We start from the raw sequence: 18,440 nt of genomic DNA, 5'->3' as shown, positions 1-18,440 counted from the left end.
GACTGGTTTTACAAGTTGGTTTGACCTAGACCCCAGGTACCCCATCACCTACACAGGGCACCAGCTCCTGCCTGTTCAGCCCCCTCTCATCACTTCAACAAATCCATCCCACTTGTGGGATTCACAAGCTCTGGGTCTTAACACTTAACCCGAAAACCAAACCAGTACAAGGGGATCTTTAAATTCCATTACAGATATAAATAGATGAATATAGATATAAAAATATATACCTATAAAAATATAAATGCATGTGTTTATGGGTGTGTGTATACTTTGTATGGTGGGATGTGGCATCTCAACTGAGTATTGAAAGGAACTAGGTATTATAAAAGATAGAGGCAGAATTCCAGCTATAAGCAAAAGCACTGAAAGATGAAGATGAAATGACTAAGAATGACCACTTTGTTTGGAATACATGATATATGTGGTGAAGTCATTAAAAATCATCTCAAAACAACCACTGGGATGCATGTTATTCAGTGTAACTCCTATCCCAAAGCCCATCTCCTTATTGGTTACATTAAGGGCAGGGACAGAATTGGTGAAACACTATGCAGTTCTAGCCTTTACTAGTCCATGCTCCAGGACTTTCGTGGTAAGTCCCACTTAGGGACTATTTGGGGCTAGGGTCCTTTTGCACTTTGTAATCTAGTCGAGTGGCAGCTAGGTGACACATTGGATAGAGAGCTGGCCCTGGAATCAGGAAGAGCTGAGTTCAAATAAGGCCTCAGATACTTACTAGTTGTGCGATCATGGGCAAGTCAGTCAACCCTGTTTGCCTCAATTTCTTCATCTGCAAAGTGATCTGGAATACCTTTGCCAAGAAAACCCCAAATGGGGTCATGGAGAGTCAGACACTATTGAAATGACTCAACAGCAATAAAAACAAATCTAGCCAAATCGACTTTCTCTATTTCGTCTCCATATCTTTGCAATGGTTGTCCCACAATGTCATTCAATGCATTCTCTCCTTACCTTCTCCTCATAGAGTCTTTCTTCCTTTAACAAAAACTACCTTCAACATGGAGTCTTTCATGATGCACTCACCCCAAAAGCTAGTTACCTCCCTCCTAAACTACCTTATTTTTCATTACTTTGTATATATTTGTGTTTATTCCCTCTATATGTATGCTGAACATATGTTCACACATACTTGTCTCTGTCCTTGGAATAAAAAGTTCATTGTGAGTAAGAAGTGTTCTATTCTTTATACTGAAATCCCAAGTTTCTTGAACAGGATCTAGAACATTGTGCTTAATAAATGCTTGTTGACTAACTGACATCCTAGGGGCAAGTGGCAGCCAATCATTGAAATTTCTTCTGGTATGTGCATGCATGGGGGTGGTTGGGGGTGGGTGTTTGTGAGAAAGAGACAGAGACAGAGGTAAAGAGAGAGAGAGAGAGAGAGAAATGGTAACCCTTATGCTTTCCGTTTGGCAACTATGTGGCAGATGAATCAGGGTGGGAAGAGACTGGAAGCAAGCAGTAGATCAGTCAAAAAGCTATTTCAATATTCTGGTCCAGAGCCAATGAAGGGCTGAATTAGCATCACATAATTGTGTGACTTCAGAGAAGGGGACAGAAGGAAGAGGTATTATAGAGGTTAGATCTGTAAGAAATAATGAAAGTAGAAGAGGGAAGTGGATACCTTTGTTCTCTCTCAGCAATGGTAGTGGTTAATCAGTGTGATAATCAGGTGGGCATAGGTGCTCCTCTCAGGTGGCTTACATTCCCATGGAGGAAGGATAAATAAGCAACTAACACATGAGAGAGTAAGTGAAATAAGTCCAGAAGAGGCAAAGTAATGTGAGAAATTTCAGGAGAGAGGAATCATTTTTACCTGGAATAGGAGAAGTAAGGATTCGGTGAGATGGAATTTGAACTGGGCTTTGATAGAAGGAAAAGATGTGAACAGAAAAAAAGATGAGAGGAGTTCAGACTAGGAGTAAGGGATGGCATGAACAAAGGCTCATAGAAGAAATAGAAAAGGGCAGAATCATTGCAAAAAAAATTAAGCAACACAGAAATGTCCAGTTTGTTTGGGTCATAGAATAAATGAAAGAGAAGCGTGAGGTGAGGAAGGTTGGACAGGTGATTTAGCACCACATCTTGGAGGGCTTTGAATGCCAAGTTCAAAAGTGACCACTCTAAAGCTGCCACTGTCACTGATAGTTGATTCCCCAATAGTACAATAGTATTACATTAAAAGCCAGGCATTCTCTCTCCACAGAAAGAGAGTTTTCAACCATTACTTCCACCTAGCCAAGTCCATTGTGTTGGAAGGCCAGCCAAAATGATTTCTATTGCACACAATTAATAAACACATCTATAGGGAGAGTCTATTGGAAGGATAGGCAGCCAAATATCCAAGCCAATACTGAAGCAACAATTAAAAGAAGAGTTCCAACTCTGCTAAGCCAGAGCCAAGAGAGACTCAGTTATATTTAAATCAAAAATTCACTGCAGCAGGGGATTATCAGATGTTCAGCTCAGAATGTTGGATGTTTTCTCTGGAAGCTTAGCTGATACAACCAAGTGGATTTGGGTTGGAAAGGAACGTTAGCTATGCAGCTGCTAGGCTAGGACAGCATGTATCTAATCCTCTACAGGAATGGCACTGCTGAGACATACACCTTCCAAACTCCATGACCTTCCTCTAGAACAGATCTGCTAATGTCCTTTACCCAGGGGAGATGTTCAGATGTTTCAGGGAACCACAGAATGAAAAGGATGGCTGAGCTTACCTAGAAATGCCTCCATGAAAGTTGTGTGTGATTGTGTGTGTGTGTGTGTGTGTGTGTGTGTGTGTACTTATGGGGAGGTGGGGGGAGGTGGGGAAAGAAGAAAAGAAAACTCGAGGATTGCAGCAATATTGTCCCATCCCACCTGGATGTATTTGTGTGGTACCTTGGGCAGGTGCTTGCCCTGCATGTCTCTTCACTACCCTGTGAGGCCAAGATGGGCACATTCCATGAGATGAGTGGGTGATGCATGGATCCCCCACAGTTTTACTGCACATTTACACTGCCCGCAGTTAACTAAAAGCAACAAGCATGATTCAAAGGGCTGTTTCTAAGCAAACTGATAAGATGTAAGGCAATTAGAATCGTGGGATTGCATCAGGGTTTTGAAAGAATAGGTTTGTTCATCTCTGTTTGGGGGGGAGGGAGGAGTCCCAACTGACAAAGGCAGCCCACATTTGCTGCTAAATGAATCAGGATAGTATGGTGTGTTTCAAAGCAACATTAAAACGAGTGCTGTCTCAGCAGGATTGGGAATGCTTGATTCATGCTGGTGTAACATTACTGCTGAATTACAGTACTGCAGTTCCTTATTTGTAGGCCTCCCAGACTGTTTTTACTTCTGTGTAATTCAGGATATAAAGACTGTTTATTGCCGCTAAACTGTGTGTGGAGACATAGGACAGAAAAATAGCTTCTTTACCTTCATTAAGTTTATTCAGAAATTGTCCTTTTCTACTACATTTAATAAAAATACAGTGCATGGAACAAGGGAGGTTGTCATCCCATTGTCCTTTGCCCTGATCAGAGCACATCTGGGGTATTGTGTTCTATTCCAGACACTGCATTTTAGGAAGGCCATTAATAAACTGGAGCGTGTCTAAAGAAAAACTACCAGAATGATGGAGAGAAGAGGACTATACTCCCTGAACATCAATTGAAAGGACCAGTACTTTTGTAGCCTAAAGAAGAGACCACTTAGTAGGGACCTAAATGTAACATTGAAATATTTAACATGTTAAAGAGTGAATCTGGGTTTAGGCTTTGCCCCTTGGGCAATGTCAAGAGAAGTGGGTGGGAACCGTAGAGAGTCAGAGTGTGGATTGATATAAGAGAAAATTTCCTAACAAAATGAGTTATCTGAAAGTAAATGAACCGCCTTAGGTATCAATGAGTTCCCCCTAACTTGGGGATCCTCAGCCGGAGAGTAGATGGCCACTTCTGGAGATATTGTAGAAGGAATTTTTGTTGAGGTAAAAGTTGGACAAACCTTCTTTTGAGGTGCTCCCTAATCGTGGTTCGGAAGTTTTTACTGGAAATTCTCTCAACTCCAACCTTTAGTATGACCCTACCCTGGGGGTAGGGGAACAGCTGGAAATGAATATGTAAACCTGCTTTATTGCTTTGGAAAGATATCACATTGTCACAGGCTTTTAAGATCAAAGTCAAATACACCCTATTAGGTAAAGTAGTACGGATATTGATCATAGCTAGACAAACTTTTAACCTTCCTCCATGAATGATACATAACCACCAAGTACAGCCATCAAAACTGATGTCAAGTGGGTACTATTCAGTGGTTATCGTCAGTCCTGCTGAGAGGAGTAAGATAGTTCATTTCAGATTCTATTTCTGCTGAATCAGGGAATCAAAGGAATTAAGAAAAAGTGCCAGGATTCAAATCAGATCGAGAGGAAAGCATTACATGGGATGGGTATTTGTGTGTAGGGATATGGTATGCATTCATTCAATCAGGATTTGTTCAGTGCATACTATACACCCCACATTGTTTCAGACATACAATGGATGGCCATAGTAAAAGAAACAAAAACCCTTCATACAAGGATTATTTGAAAAAAACTAGAAATATCTTAACCCTAACTTCCAGGTACTTAGAGTCAAATGTGCCTGTGTATGTGTGTTGTCAGGTTCATGGGTGTGCACAAACACACACACACACACACACACACACACACACTGAATTAACAAACAATAACTTAAAAGACCAGAATGAATGATTGTAAAGCATTTTAATCAAGAGTAACCAGTACTAATATTTCCTTATATTGAGATCTGGGCATGTAGATTTTCTGTTCAAAAGCCTGTCAATTTCCCCCCTCCCCCCACCAAGTCCTTCTACCTTTATAACCTTTCTGGGACCTCAAATATTACTTTTCACCTCTCTTGCCCACTTAGGTGTTATTTTATGTTATAGTCAGTTCTGTAGGTGTCATGTTCACCTACTAGAACATAAGTTGCACTTATCATTCAACCCACCAACAAGAATTTGTTAAACGTCTGCTGCATATTAGACACCAAACTCCAAGAGTCCAAAGGCAAAATGAAACAGGCCTGCCCTCAGGAAACATATGCTCTATTGAGGGAGACGACATGTATATAAATAAGTACATGCAAACTATGTACAAGGCAATTTTGATGAGAATTCACTGATAGCAAAGGGAATATGGAAAGGCTTGGTGCAGAAGGGATTATTTTAACTTAGACACAAAAAATGAATATTATGCCATTTTCCCCAACAGCTATCATAGTATTCTGCACATAGCACTAATTTAAATGAAATCCTAGAACAGAAAAGCACTGTGTCTTTTAGTTGTCAATGAAGACTTCCATTTAATTTAATTCAAAAATAATGTATTACATACCTACTTCCTAGGTGTAAGGCAATGTACTAGATGCTGAAGGAAAATATTAAAATATCACAATCTCTATCTTCAAGTAGCTAACATGGGTAATGGTGGAAGAGTAATCTGAGCATAAATAACTGTGATATGAGGTAGAGTGAAATAAATACAAAGAGAATATCCAGTCTTTCAGTCACTCAGTAAGCATTTATTAATCACCTACTGTGTGCAGGCACTGTGCTAAGTGCTGGGGATACAAAAAGAGGTTTAAAAAAAGGAGAATTTTCCCCCAAGAAGCTCATGATTTAACAAATAAAATATGTACAATATAAATAGGAAATGACTGGCAAAGGAGTTGGTAAAGGCTTCCTGTAAAACATAGAGTTTTAGTTGTCATAATTTGAAGGAAGGCAGAGAAGCCAGGAGATGGAGATGAGGAGGAAAATCATTCCAAGGATGGGGGACAGCCAAAGAAAATGCGGAGAGTTGGAGTGCTCATTAGTGAAACAAGGAAGTCAATGTCATCAGATTAAAGAGTACATAGCAGAGAGCAAAGTGGAAGAAGTCTAGAAAGGGGTTGGGGAAGCTTATGGCTTTGACTACCAAGCAAGATTTTGTATTTGATCCTACTGATGATAGGAAGCCACTGAAAGTTGTTGAGGAAAGGGATTGACATAGTCATACCTATGCTTTATGAAAACCTCTTTGGCAGCTAAATGGAGAATGGATTAGAGCAGGGAGAAACTTGTAGCAAACAGTCTCAACAAACAGCAGGCTATTGAAATAGTCCAATCCTAATGTGATGAAGGCCTGCTCCAGGGTGATAGCAGTATCAGAGGAGAGAAAGGGACAGATGTTTTGAGAAATTCAAGAATGAATTGATCGTTTTCAGTTTGAGGTTAGAGAGAAAAGACAAGACATATCAGAGAAAACTTTATGGAAGAATTTGTACCTGATTTTTGTTCTGTAAGTATGGATAGTAATGAATAACATTATGGGGAGTCAATATCAGGAATGAGAGGTAGGGTGAACAAAAGTTCAGAAAAGAGACAGAACAGGATGAAAGCAAGATAGCAACCCAGTTTGCTTTGAATATAGAGGGCATGAAGAAAATGGAATATAGAGGGCATGAAGAAAAGCAGTATGAAGTAAGTCTGGGAAGTTGAGTTGAATATTTGATTGTACAGGGCCTTGAATGTCTGGAGCAGGAGTTTATACCATTTTATTGACAATGGAGAAGGCAATGATACTAAAGCTTTCAAATTAAAGGATTGACATGATCAAAGTGGTTCATTAGGAAGATTACTTAGGTACAAGGATGTAATAGAGAAAGGGTTTTATACTGGAGAGAAATCAACCAGTTAAAAGTTATTATACTGTAGATGAGGGGGAAAAAAATGGGAGCCTGAGCTAGGATGGTCACAGTGGGAATAGGAAAAGAGGGAGTGGATGTAAAAATTATTGTGAATATATAATTGATAGGGTTTGGATGTGGACAATGAAAGGGGGGCAAAAAAAAAATCAGATGATTTGGAATTAACCAGCTTGGGAAACTAAGGGAATGGCAGTACAATGAAATAGATACATTTGGGGGAAAATCAAGCTTTGGAGGAGGGAAGATGCAGATTTCAGTTTGTGGTATTTTGAGTTAAAGGTCCTGGAAAAATATACATTTGGAGCTATCTGGGTGGGGGGGACACAAAAATATAGGACTTAAGTTCTTGGGGAGAGTTGGAGGGTAGAGATAAAGATTTTGGAGTCATTGACATGAATATGATCATTGAAGTCATGGGATTAGACATCATGGAGAATAGACTTGAAATAGGTAGAAATTGGATTGGTGCTAAAGAACAGATTGGGGAGGTATGCCAGGAGTGGCGAGTAACATGGAAAGAAGCAAGAGTGCTTCTATGTTAAGGGGGGATAGTGCCTGGGGTTGGGGGGAAGGTGGGGAATGAGACCAATACTTTGGTTAATTTATCTTACATTTACACTTTTCCCCTAAACAAAGCAAAAATGAATGAAAATGATAAGAAAAAAAGGAAGGAAGGAAGGAAGGAAGGAAGGAAGGAAGGAAGGAAGGAAGGAAGGAAGGAAGGAAGGAAGGAAGGAAGGAAAGAAGGAAAGGAGGGAGGAAAAGGGGAGGAAAGGGAGGAGAGAAGGAAAGAAGGAAAGACATGGAAATATAAGAAAACAGGTAACATTTCCAATGTTTTTTAAACCAGATCTCTGTCTTAGGATCAGAAAATTTTGAGAAATAGGAAATATTAGACATCATTAAATCTGCTGCTGTCATTTGACTAAAACTAAGAGAGATTAAACAATGTGTCACAAAGTCCCACAGGTAACAGGCAGAAGAAATGGAATTGAAATCTAGGTCTTTAGAGACCAAATCCAGTCATCTTTTCATGCCAAAACAGATTTGTGACCTTCTCCATTGAAAAATGCAAATCTAACTTCACTACTAACTTGTCTTTTGGAAACACAACACAGGCTAGACATAGAAAATAAAAACCAACTTGAGAAATGCATGTCCTTTGCCTCTCATTCTGGAATAAATAAATAAAACATTATGGCCATAGACATGACAAAAGTCAATGTATCCATGATCTTGACTTATGGGCTAATATTAATGATCAGGGTATTTGTGCTCCCAATGTTCACTTTTTAAGCAACTCGTGTTAACCTCATTTTTCCCCCTGTCACTGTTACAATAGCAACTCTTTGCAGGAATGTTTTCCAAGAAGTAATTTGCTGGCACTTAATTACTAGTATTTAACCAGTTCAACATTTCCCTTTCTTTCAAGTCCATTAGGTTTCTATTACAATATTATACATTCTAGGCAAATGTGGCTTTCTGCAAAGGTCCTCATTGTCAGTCTCCTCAATGCGAAGTTTATCTGGACTATTAGACATCCTCTCTGGTTTGACTACACCAAATTAGATTAATTATTTATATGTGAGGCCCATTGCCTTAGTACTTGGGAAATTCACGTAACTTTTCTCTAGTGAATTGTTATTAAAAATTATAGAATATCAAGGCTGACAGGTCCTTGGAGGTCACTTTTTCCTCTTGATACCTAGGTGGCATAGTGGATGGAGTACTGGGTCTGAAGTCAGGTAGACTCATCTTTCTGAGTTCAAATCTGGTCTCACATACTAGCTGTGTGACCCTGGGCAAGTCATTTAATCCTCTTTACCTCAGTTTCCTTATCTGTCAAATGAGCTGGAGAAGGAAATGGCAAGCTATTGCAGTATCTTTGCCAAGAAAACCCCAAATGGGGTCACAAATTGTCAAATACAACTGGAAAATGACTGGACAACAACAAAAACTCTGTTCTATAGCATCCTTGACAACTGGACATCCAGCTTTTTATTAAAGACCTTCTAGTAATTTGATATTCACTATTTTCTTAGGTACCCATTCAACTTTTTAATGACTCTAATTGTTAGGAACCTTTGTTTTTCTTAGAAGTCAAAATCCACCTCCTTATGACTTTCACTCATTGGTCATAGTTCTACTCTCTATGGTCAGGCAGAGTAAGTCTAATCCCTTGTAATCATGATAACCTTTTATACATCAGTGAATAAGCAATACCCCAGTCTTCTACAAGCTAACCATCTCCTAGTTCCTTCCTCTAATTCTCATTTAATATGGCCTCCTTTCCTCTCATCATCTCTATTACCCTCATCTGGATGTGCTCGAGCTTGTTGATATCCCTCCTAAAGTATATTAGCCAGAAATTAATACAAGATTTCGAACAGCTCAGTGGTATACTACATAGAATGCTGAGCTAGGAGTCAAAAATATCTAAGTTAGAATCTTTCCTCAAACCTTAGATATATGACATTGGGTAAAATGGGAATAATAATCTCACAGAGGAGTTGTGAGTCATATGAGATAGTTCATGTAAAGCATTTTGACAAACCTTAAAGTCCCATACAAATGCCAGATGATAGTGATGATAGTAGTAGTAGTAGTAGTACTAGTAGTAGTAGTAGTAGTAGTGGTAGTGGTAGTGGTAGTGGTAGTGGTAGTAGTAGTAGTAGTAGTGGTAACCAGGGTAGAGTACACTGAAATAATCTTTTGCCTCATTCTGGGCTGGTATGCCTGGCAATATAGTCTAATATAACTTCAGTTGTTTTTGATTGTTTGTTTTTGTTTCTGTTTATTTTTTTTTTCTTTTTCTGGCAGTGACATCAAATTCTTAACTTACACTGAATTTCTTAATTCATTAAAATTCCCAGGTCTTTCTCATATAAAGTATTTTTTATCCATACTCTCCTTCTACCATCTTGATCTTCCGCGTTTTAATTTTTGAACCCAAATAAGGATTTTTCCTATGAAATTTAAATATCTTATTGTATGAAGCCCATGACTATTGAGATCTTTTGGCATCTTGATTCCATTCTTTTAGAGGTTACCTATCTTCCTAGCTTCATGAAATCCTCAAATAAAATTGAAGTGCCCAAGGGGCAGATAGGTGGCAAAGTGGAAAGAGTACTGTCCCTAGAGTAGGGAGGACCTGAGTTCAAATCTGCCTCAGATACTTAACACTTACTAGCTCTGTGACCTTGGGCAAGTCACTTAAACCTGATTGCCTCACACACACACACACACACACACACACACACACACACACACACGAAAGAAGAAATAGGAATGCCTTCTATGCTTTTGTCCAAGCTATTGATTTTTCAAATCCTATTTAAAAAATCTTATTTCATATTCATTCCAAAAGAAGTTAAAATTCCAGACTTTTTGGTTCTTTTAATTAATAATTCAATTCAATCAAATTTTCCCAAATTAGACTTTGATGGATTATAACATATAGATGTTCTAACAAGAATGTTGATCCTTATTTACCAATACTAGGCATCTGACTTAAAACAAAACAAACAAAAAAAGCATCAAACAAGAATGAAGATATTGAAATAGAACTAGATAATAGTACTATAGTACCAGCATGGTACAGTGGGAAGCATACTAAATGTCTCCTCTGGAATCAGAAGTCCTGGGCCCTGTCACTAACTATGTAACCTTAGATAAGTTATTTTCCTTTAATTATCTCAGTTTCTACATCTGTAAAAAGGTGTAGTTTGGTCTAGATAACATCTAAGGTCCTTTCCAATTCTAAATCTATGGTACATTTCCAGGTCATAGCAACTCACTATTCTTCCAACATCACTTTTGGGTGGTTTTCTAATGTATCTACTGAAAGAATCTATTTCAATTCCAATCAATCAATCAGTAAGTACTTATTGAGTACCTATTGAATGCTTAGATGTGGAGATAAAAAAATGGGGGAAGGGATCAGTATCTATCTGCTTTCATAGGGCCTGCATTCTCTCAGAGAAGACAATACATACACAAATAATAACTATATATATATGTATATATATAAAAGATATATGCAAGAGAGAGACCATTAATAAGAATAAAGTTCCCATATATATCAAAATATTTATACCAGTACTTTTAGAGATTAAAAAAATGGATAGTAGATACCCTACTGTTGGGGAATGATTAAATAAATTGTAGCAGATAGAAAATTATTGTGCTATGAGAAATGGCAAATTTGATAAGTACAGAAAAGCATAGAAAGAGCTACATGAACTGATGCAGAATGAAATAAGCAAAGCCAAGAAAATAATATACATAATGACTATAACAATGTAAATGGAAAAAAAAACACCACCAAAAACAAAAAATTAAAAGTTAATATAAAATTATGAAAAAAAAGAAGCATGACTCAAAAGAAGATATACGAGAAGACCACTTCACCCCCTTTGCAGAGGTGGGAGGTTACCAAGTATATCACATTGCACATATTTTAGATTTTTTTTGTAATGTATTGATCAGTTATATTAATTTTTTTCTCTTCTTTCGCTTTTAAAAATGTTACTTGTTATTTGAGATGACTCTGTTAAAGGGAATGAGGACAACTAGGGAAAATTATGATGATATAAAAACAGAAAAGCAATAAAATCATTTAAAATAATATATACATAGAAATTTCTTTAGAGTTTCTACAAACCATACTCCTCAGCCTCCACTTTGGTATTTGGGTAGGGAGAGGTAGGAAAAGTCCTCAGATTAATCTCATTATTCTAAAACTTCACTATATAGAAAACAAATCATAGTTGCCTTTGGGAAATGTCCATTTTGTCACAGACATTCAAAATTGTTGTCCAGTTTGTGGTACAGGCAGTGATTTGGTGCTAAGTATTGAAAGAGGAACCTCGTCTCTCAGTCAGCTTCCTCAAAGAAACTTTCTTTTCCTGAGTAGTATTTCCTTGGAGGTCCAGGCTTGTCTCCTTGGTGAGGTCAAATTCAAACAGAACCAGGCAAACTATTGCCCAAGGCTAGAATCTGTCAATTGTTCAGCTTTGGGCACCCTATTCCCAAAGACATTGAATTATTTTGAGTAGGCTGTTTACCTTGATGTGAACAGAATTAGCCTTAGACACTAAGCCTTTATGGCAAGTTTTATTGTCCAAGGCAAATATAACCTGTTAAGATTTACAGTCTTTATTAACAGCAATAACCATTTTACAACCAACATCAGTAAATCAGGGTTTATTGAGAACTCTACAATTTTAATCTGTGGAAAACCATTAAAATGTCGGATTTTCATTGGACGTAATTCCTAACTTTTATGAAAGATAGATTTTCCATTTAATTGGTGAGTATAAAAAAGTGTAGTCCAGAATAATGAATTGTTTTGAAAACAGAAAATTGGTTTTGGCTAAACAACAAGTGTCAAGCATTGAAGCTGTTATCTTTAGTTAGAACTGTTCCCAAAGTTAAGGTTAAAAGTAATTTCAATGACAAATATGTTCTTACATGCTCGGCCTATAGGATGAGCTCATGTCTTTTGGCAGAGTTTGAACTATCAAACTCCCAGGCCCTGAGATGGTTTAGGAAGAACTTATTTGACCTATTAGCTCATCTGAAACACTTTCTTGCCAAGCATCTTGTTTGCAATGTGTGTGGACCTAGCATATTGTTTATGAACACAAAACTGCATGCTTTTTAGTATACTATACCCAAGGGTCTTGCTAAATGATGTCATCAGGTCTTAGTTGGCAAATGTATATGTTATTTATATGATGATTACTTAGAATTGAATTGGTAGCATTTGATGAATGACATTTGATTCCAAGTAAAGTAACAGGGCTATTTTATGTTGCTGTCTCTTCCTGGTTCTGTAGTCATTATTTTGTTTTGGGGGATTGAGAGTCCTGGCCAAGTTAGGCCATGCTGACTCATGTGGAAAGTTAAAAAAAAAAAAGACATGACTCCAGAAGAGCTAGATTACTTTAGGGAGAAATTGAAAAAAAAATGTTCATTTGGAATTTATGACCACATCATGGTCCAATATATTTCAAAAGGATTGAATGGTTCATCATAGAGAATGCATCAATTATGATAATGGTGTACTGTGTTCTCTGTATTACTGTCCCTTCCTCTGCCCCAGTTTTGGGGTGGTTAGAGCAAACTCTGTGGCAAAAACTTTCAAGGTTTATTCACATAAATAACTTTTGGGGTAGCTCTTCAATTCTAGCTGTCATGTCTCTTGTTACTATCCGCCTTAATGCTTTGTCCACCACCATGTCCAACTCCAGATCTTGCTATCCCTTCCAATATGATCTCTGGAATTTCTGTTCAGTAAGTAGCAAACTTCCTCTCCTCTTCTTTTACTTCTTCAGTCTTTTGGCACTCAACTGATACCTGCTCCTTCCTGATGACACTTTATCCCTTGCTAACCATTCCAGAATTCTCTGTCCTTTCATTCCTATTTCCAACTTAATTATCTCAGAGGGGATGCAAAACGCTCCTAAATCTCCCCACTGCTACTTCCTGACTCTCTCTGTGTTTCTATCACTCAGTAAGCTCTCCTTTTTTTTTTGTTTTGTTTTGGAGGGGGAGGGCAGGGCAATTGAGGTTAATTGATTTGCCTAAGATCACATGGTTAGTAAGTGTTAAGTGTCTGAGGCTGGATTTGAACTCAGGTCCTCCTGACTCCAGGGCCTCTGCTCTATTCACCGCACCACCTAGCTGCCCATAACCTCTCCCTTTTTTATGTTAATGCAATATAATTTATCAACCAATCCAGAAAATGGTAACCATTGACCTATCTCCCCAATACTTTCTTCCCCCTTTCAAAGTGAATTTGGTGCCTGGCTTACAGTCTTCTACCCTTATTCTAAGGGGCTTTAACACATATGGTGATGTTCTCTTGACTATTCTAACTTTCCAAGTTACTAAATCTGCTCACTCCCCATGACCTTCTACTCTGCCTTAGTTATTAGTTAGTTAGCTAGAAATAACATAATACCCTTGATCTTGCCCTATGTATTTTAATTTTATATACAAGAACTCCATAATTTCATTATCTAATCATAATCTTTCAACTTCCCCTGTCTCCCCATGCCTTTTTCATCCTAAATATAGTGTTAACTCTAACAATCATCTGAAGTCTCCCCTTCTCTTAGTATAACACAAGGTTCTAGATCTCTCCTCCCTATTTACTCCTAATCTATCTATGTTTTCTCCTCTCTTGTGAAGCATTGGTGAAGCATTTCAACTCCATATTATCCTCTATTATGGAATTCATAAACTATCACTGATCATGCTTTCAGAAACCTAAACCATAGGTTATCTCCACAATTTGTATCCTTTGGGGGTTTTTTAATTGTGTCTCTTTTGGCATTTTTCTTCATTTGTTCGTTTTGTCTTTTAAATGGAACTGGAATAAATCATGAAACCACACTGACTTGGTCAGTTAATAAACACTTTTTAAGCACCTAGTGTGCTTCAGGCATGGGAAGCTAAGTGGCATAGTGAATAGAGTAAAGGACCTGGAAAAAGGAAGGTTGATCTTACTGAGTTCAAATTTGATCTCAGATACTTACTAGCTGTGTGACCTTGGGCAAATACCTTTAACCCTGTTTGCCTCAGTTTCTTCATCTGTCAAATGAGTTGAAGAAGAATATAGCAAACCACTCCAGTATCTTTGCCAAGAAAATCCCAAATGGGGTCATGAAAAGTCAGAAGTGACTAAAACAGCAATATCAACAACAACTACAGTTGCCAGGTACTGTATTAAGTTATAGAAGACAAAGAAAGGCAAAAGATAGTCCAGCTCACAGACTAAGAGTCAGCTACAAATCTATGCTAGTTTATCTCAACGAGGGGCTTCACTGCATCAAGTCACGCTTATTACTCTTCCCTAATTGATGGACTATTCCACTCATCATAGTGACTTTTCTAAATCTTCAGTTCTTTCCTCACCCCCCCCCACACCAAGCCTTTACAATACTCTTAGCTGAGCACCTGCCTTCATATTTAACTGAAAAAAAAACTTAAGTCGTTTGTAGAGTTTTCTCATGCTCATTTCATGTCCCTCTAGAATAATTTCCTACTATCTCCTCCTTCACTACATCCTGTGATGATGAGGTACCATTATGCTTGTCATGATCAATACATCTACATATACCTTTGATGCTATCCCCTCCTGTTTTCTCCAGATGTTGCTTCCATCTTCATCCCTACTCGCTCTAAATATGTTACAAACACATCCAAGTCTCTCCCAAATGTCAAAACAATCCCTAACTACATTTTATCATAAATGCTAGCTATCACCTTCCTTCGCCTTTTCAGCTAATCTTGTTGGAAAAGCCATCTTTATCTTTGGCCTCTATTTACTCTACTTTCATTCTTTTTAAGCCTGGTCAACGTGTCCTAGGTCAAGAACAGTTTGGCTTCCAACCTCCTCATTCACATGTAACTTTTGTCTCTAAAGTTGCCAATGGTTTTAAATCCAGTGGCCCTTTCTCAGTCCTCATTCTTCTAGACTTCTCTGCTGCATTTAATACTACTGACCTCCTTTCTTAGACATTCTTTCCTCTCTGAATTTTGATCATTTTCTCTTTTGCTTCTCCTTCTATTTGTCTGACTGCTCCTTTCCAATTTCCTTTGCTGGATTTTTTGTTGGTCATGCCAACCTAACTCTTGTTACAACTCTAACTCAAGTCCTCTATGAGGAAATAGATTGATGGTATTATAGAAATAGGTGTCCCAGGAAATCTGTCCATGAGACAGTAAAAACAATGATGTGACAAATTAGAATATTTGTCAGAATCTAATTAGATCTAATCTAATAGGAATAAATATAAAGTCTTATTCTTGTGTTAAAAAAAATACCCAGACAAGTGCAAGGAGAAGGGGAATAAACATTTATATACCCCGGCATTGTACTAAGTGCTTTACAAAATATTACCTGTACGAGATGGGGAGGTATAACTAGGGAGCAGTTTATTAGAAAAAGCTGTATGGGTTTTACTGAACTGTCAAGTTGACAGAACAATATGTTGGATGATAGTGTGAAATGGTGATCAAAAATACACTGTACTCTTAGGCTGCATTACAGGCAGCATGGTACCCAGAGCTAAGAATGTAATTGTGCCAATGTACTTGCTCAGGTTAGTAGACATCTGTAGTATGATTTTCAATTATACTGCAGATGCCACATGTTAGGAGAACATCAGTAAGCTGGAGAATATCCAAAGGAGTAGATTAAATGGTCACATTGTAATATGAGGATAAGTTGAAAGAAATGGGATGTTTAGTATGCGTGTATAATAATTTGTCTTCAAATATTCAAAGTCCTGTTCTGACAAAGAGAAATTAGACACACACACATACATGCATGAGTATGGATGCATGAATATATGTGTGTATATACATATATACACATATACATACATACATACATATGTGTGTATGTATATATTATAGAGGGCAGGAATAGCAGCTGTTCAAAGTAACAAATAGAAGTTGCATAGAGGTAGGTTTGGCTCCATGTAAGGAAATTTCTCTTAACAATTAGAACTGTCCAGGGTAGAATGAATCATCACAGTAAGTAGTAGTCAGTCAACTAGCCAGTCAGTCAGCTAGTATTTCTTAAAATTTTTTTTAATTTTTTGCTTTGTGAAGGGGAGAGGGCAGAGCAATTGGAGTTAAGTGACTTGCCCAAGGTCACATAGCTAGCAAGTGTAAAGTGTCCAAGGCCGGATTTGAACTCAGGTCCTCCTGACTCCAGGGCTGGTGTTCTATTCACTGTGCCACCTAGCCACCCCTCAGCTAGTATTTCTTAAGTGACTCCTATGTGCCAGGCACAATGATGTGCCCTTCATTAGAAGTCTTCAAATAAGGATGGGATGACATTATTCTAGTATGTGTTTGAAAGGATTATTGTTTAGGTACAAATTACATCAAGTGGTCACTGAGGTCTTTTGCAATTCTGATTTTTTGTGATTAGTGAGATGAACTTTAAGAAAACAGATGATTTGAATTTGAGATCACAGCTCTAAATCATAAGTGGCAAACGATCCTGCCCTGATTTCTCGTATCAAACAGAAATTAGATCTGTGGTTTCTGAGCCTTATTCTTTCCTCCTTTTTTTGTATGTCTTTGCCCAGTCTTATTGCCCTCTTAAAGCATTGAGGTCACAGGCTTTGCTCCTATATCAGTTTGGATGTGGCTTCTTTGAGTGACAGCATCTGTCCTGTCAACCCTATGTAGTCTATCAATAGGTGTCTTATTTTCCCTGACACAGCAAGAAAGCAGTCGCTGAAGTGTTAAGTCAAAGAACCTAAAGTCATTAGAATCCACGCTCCCCCAACATACACAACTTCCACCCATTCATTCAATCCTGTATTCAGCTTGAACTTAGCAAGAATCACTTGAGGTAGCTTTTGAATGCTTCTCTTTCGTTCTTTCTGTATGGCTTCATATTACCCTTGAACCCTGCTGAGAAACATCTATTTACCAGTGCTTTGATCCCATTAAAAGCCTGTGTAGGGCCAAGAAGTCATAATGCAGCCCTCTGCACCATCTCAGCTCTTTCTTTCTAGCCGGCTCAGATTGCCTCCAAAACCTACTCACAGGGCAGACAAAGGCTAGGGGAGTTTGTACTGTTTCAATGTGCTGGGCTCCTTTCAGGCGGATAATGTAGATATTCTATCAAAAGGTTCCTCGAGGTTGTTGTCTACATGAAGAGCTGTTTTGACTCTCCTCACCTCAGAGTTACTGTTCATGCTGTGACCTTTCCTTATTGTCTCAATGACCCTGTGCTTCCCTTACAGTTTGTATGCATTGCATTGGTCACACTTCTTTCTATTACATTGCTAACTCTAGTATGGTTTTCCTTTGCTCTACAATTGAAAGAACTAGGGGGTATTTTTCTCTTTCATTTGCTTGCTTTAAGGTCTTAAAATTTCTGCTTGAATGATCTTCTTTCTCTCTATCAAATTAACCTCTGATCATTGGGTTTCAATTCCTTGGTTCACACAATTTTCTCTGGCTTCCCAATTGTTCCCAAATGCAATTAAAGATATTCAGTCCAATTTAATCCAATCCAATCTAATCCCATTCAGTTGAATGACTATTTTTGGAGCTTCTACTGTGAAGAAGGTAATGAGTGAGTTGCTGGTGGTGGGATGCTGTGGTGGAAAACACACTGGTTCTGGAGTCAGAGGACCCAGGTTCAAGTCCTACTTCTAATGTGTACTGCTTGTGTGACTTTAGCCAAGTCACTTGACCAAATGAATGAGAAAACTAAAGTCTTAGTTTGTAATTCCATATTTGTAAAACAAGGGGTTAGACATCTGAAGTCCCTTGTATAACAGTTCTAAATGCTAGTGCTAGAAGCATTTTTAATAATAATTTATTCCATTATTCTAATTTTAAAGGCAATGAAATGTAGAGAGCAATGAATTTAGAGCAAGAAGACCTGAGTTCAAATCCTAACTCTGCCATTTGCTATTATCTGTAAGACTTTAGGCAAGTCATTGCTTATCTCCAGGCCTCAACTTCCTCACCTGCATAATGAAAAGATCGAATTAGAGGACTTCTAAGATCCTTTTCAACTGGGAAAATTTGGGAATGAATCAAGAAAGAGGTATTGTTGGACATCTAGAAAGAGAAGTGATAACTTCTTAAAGCCAGATTGGCTTCACCAAGAGCAGTCATGGAAGACTACCATTGTTT

At 38.0% G+C, this 18,440-nt stretch overlaps 1 protein-coding gene across 1 annotated transcript in view; it reads left to right on the top strand.

Moving 5' to 3' along the window:
• Window positions 1–18,440, top strand: part of UNC5D (unc-5 netrin receptor D) — a 794,598-nt gene that overhangs the window by 489,288 nt on the left and 286,870 nt on the right. The window lies entirely within an intron of this gene.

Source organism: Petaurus breviceps, unplaced genomic scaffold, assembly GCF_028583685.1.
Source record: "Petaurus breviceps papuanus isolate PSGF00001 unplaced genomic scaffold, PetGlider_PUasm1.0 90919, whole genome shotgun sequence".
Lineage (NCBI taxonomy): Eukaryota > Metazoa > Chordata > Mammalia > Diprotodontia > Petauridae > Petaurus > Petaurus breviceps.
Note: the sequence above shows the minus strand (reverse complement) of the source record. Positions and strands in the feature narration are given on the sequence as shown.